This window comes from Engraulis encrasicolus, chromosome 19 (assembly GCF_034702125.1).
Source record: "Engraulis encrasicolus isolate BLACKSEA-1 chromosome 19, IST_EnEncr_1.0, whole genome shotgun sequence".
Classification (NCBI taxonomy): Eukaryota; Metazoa; Chordata; class Actinopteri; order Clupeiformes; family Engraulidae; genus Engraulis; species Engraulis encrasicolus.
In genome coordinates this window covers 22,369,616-22,372,115 of record NC_085875.1, presented here as the reverse complement: position 1 = coordinate 22,372,115, position 2,500 = coordinate 22,369,616, and the positions used below count along the sequence as shown (strand labels likewise).

Here is a 2,500-nt window from a genome sequence, read left to right as displayed (position 1 = left end):
ACAGTTTGGAGGCAGCTAACTTGTTTGTCGTCGTAATGTAAACATTCTGAATCACAATGGGCAATTATGCAGCAGCCCACCATAGTAACCATTACTCTTCACACAAAAAAACTATATCCGCCAGCTCAAATGCAGTCACTTAATACACACAGAGACTGTGAGTGTGTGGCTGTGGGTGTGTTTGGGCATGTGTGTGGGACGGTTGTGTGTATTTGTTAGTTTTCAGGGCAAATGCATTCACCACAAGCAGGTGGCGTATACCGTATTTTTCGGACTACAAGTCGCACTTTTTTTCATGGTTTGGCTGGACACGCGACATATACTCTGGTGCGACATATATATGTTTTTTTTTCACCACGGGAGAGCACTATGTGCGCAACTAGGCCTATGTTGTGTTGCCTAATACCACTGATAGAAAAAATGTTACAACTTACCACAACAAAAAATAGCATTTACAATGACGACTGAATAGAAATATACCACCCAAAAGAAGTTAATATAGCCTACTGCTGAGTTCAAGCTGAAAGTAATTAAATGCAGCCGAAAATGGCAATAGGGCAGCTGAACGAAAGTTTGGATGCAATGGAAAACTGTTTGGGGACTGGTGAAAAGCGGAGGAAAATGTGCATGTTGTGAAAAAAACAAAAAAAGCTATCTGAAGGTTCAAGGCCCACGCCTAGAAGAAGAGCTGGATACGGTACAAATGTGTTCTGGAACAACGCGCGCGCTGCGAGTCAACGGTCTTGTTACGGGCTCTACAGTATGACATTGCCAAATAAATGAATAGGACTTTTTGCGGAACTCCCGGACCTCGTGGATTTATCGCGTTATGCAATGCAATCCCCTCTCGTGGATTTATTTGCGCTATGCAACGCAATTGCCTCTCTATCCGAGAACGAACCTCTGCGTTATTAAAGACAATCAGCCGACTTCCAGGTGGAAATCGGTAATTTCCGCGAGTTTCTGACAAACGAGCTCAACGTGACACTACCATAGGCTACACAACATGGATGAAATCCCCCTCACCTTTGATACCGTCATGGGCTGAAGTAAAGAAAGGCGTGCTCTGGAGACGGAACAAAGTTGCCTCGAACCCTCCCACGGTCCAAACGCAAAACAGTGCCTAAAATTGAATGTTGTTCTGACTACAGGGCAACATGGCGCGTTATCACTGTTTCTTCTTCTTTTTCTTTTTGTGGTTTTATGGCGGTTGGCAAACCATCTTAGTTGGTGCATTACCACCACCTCTGAATGTGTTGCCACTGCTTCAGATGCTGGTTTATAAAACAATGCCGTCTTCGAGCAGCAGCTTACCATGCGCCAGTTATCACAAACAATGCCGAAAATTGAATGTTGTTCTGACTACAGGGCAACATGGCGCGTTATCACTGTTTCTTCTTCTTTTTCTTTTTGTGGTTTTATGGCGGTGGGCAAACCATCTTAGTTGGTGCATTACCACCACCTCTGAATGGTTGCCACTGCTTCAGGTGCTGGTTTATAAAACAATGCTGTCTTCGAGCAGCAGCTTACCATGCGCCAGTTATCACAACATATATTCCATGGATAGAATAACCTTTCAAAAATGTGCGACGATTAGTCCGGTGCGACGTATATATGTTTTTTTCATCTTCAAAATGCATTTTTGGGCCGATGCGACTTAAACTCCGGAGCGACATATAGTCCAAAAAATACGGTATGTGTTTGTGCATACATATTTGTGGATTTGTGTGTGTGTGTGTGTGTGTGTGTGTGTGTGTGTGTGTGTGTGTGTGTGTGTGTGTGTGTGTGTGTGTGTGTGTGTGTGTGTGTGTGTGTGTGTGTGTGCGTGTGTGTGCATGCAACCATCAGTTATCATCCATAGTGTGTGTGTACTGTGCGTGCATCTGTTTTTAATAACAGCAGTTAAGAACAGTCTCTCACATCATTGAATGTGTTAGCCCTGAGCTGTGTTTCCGGGGTGTTAAGGCTTCATTGCGGTTGCTAAGGCTTAGCAACATGGTCAGTTGGCATACTGTACGTACCATAGCAAGAACAGTGACACACAGATGAGTGTGTGTAATTTGTCAATGCTATATATCATAAGTAAAGAAGGGCCCACAGCCACAATTTGTCCCCTGATCTACAGCCAACTACACAACACCATACATCCTGCCATGCTTTGACACACCCATGCCAGAGTCTGTGTAGGGGTATTACATTACATGATCTTACATTTCATTTGGCCAACACTTTTATTTAGAGTTATTTATTAGTTATTCAGCCACATATCAGCACCAGTTCTTTGCTCTCAAGTTCACTTGATCCGTGGATGAGGATGTAAGGGCATGAGACCGCCGGTACCATTTCTACTGGTACAGGCTTCAAATCGCTTACTTTTCCCATTCTGAGCCTGGGGAATCCCATGCTGCTTTGCACAATCGTTTTGATCTGAAAGACAGCATGGCATCTACCCTAACCCTCGAGGGGGCATGTAGGAGGGAGCCAATCAGAGAGTGAGGAC

At 44.2% G+C, this 2,500-nt stretch overlaps 1 protein-coding gene across 1 annotated transcript in view; it reads left to right on the top strand.

The window, feature by feature from the left end:
* Positions 1-2,500, top strand: part of pacrg (PARK2 co-regulated) — a 252,242-nt gene that overhangs the window by 120,083 nt on the left and 129,659 nt on the right. The window lies entirely within an intron of this gene.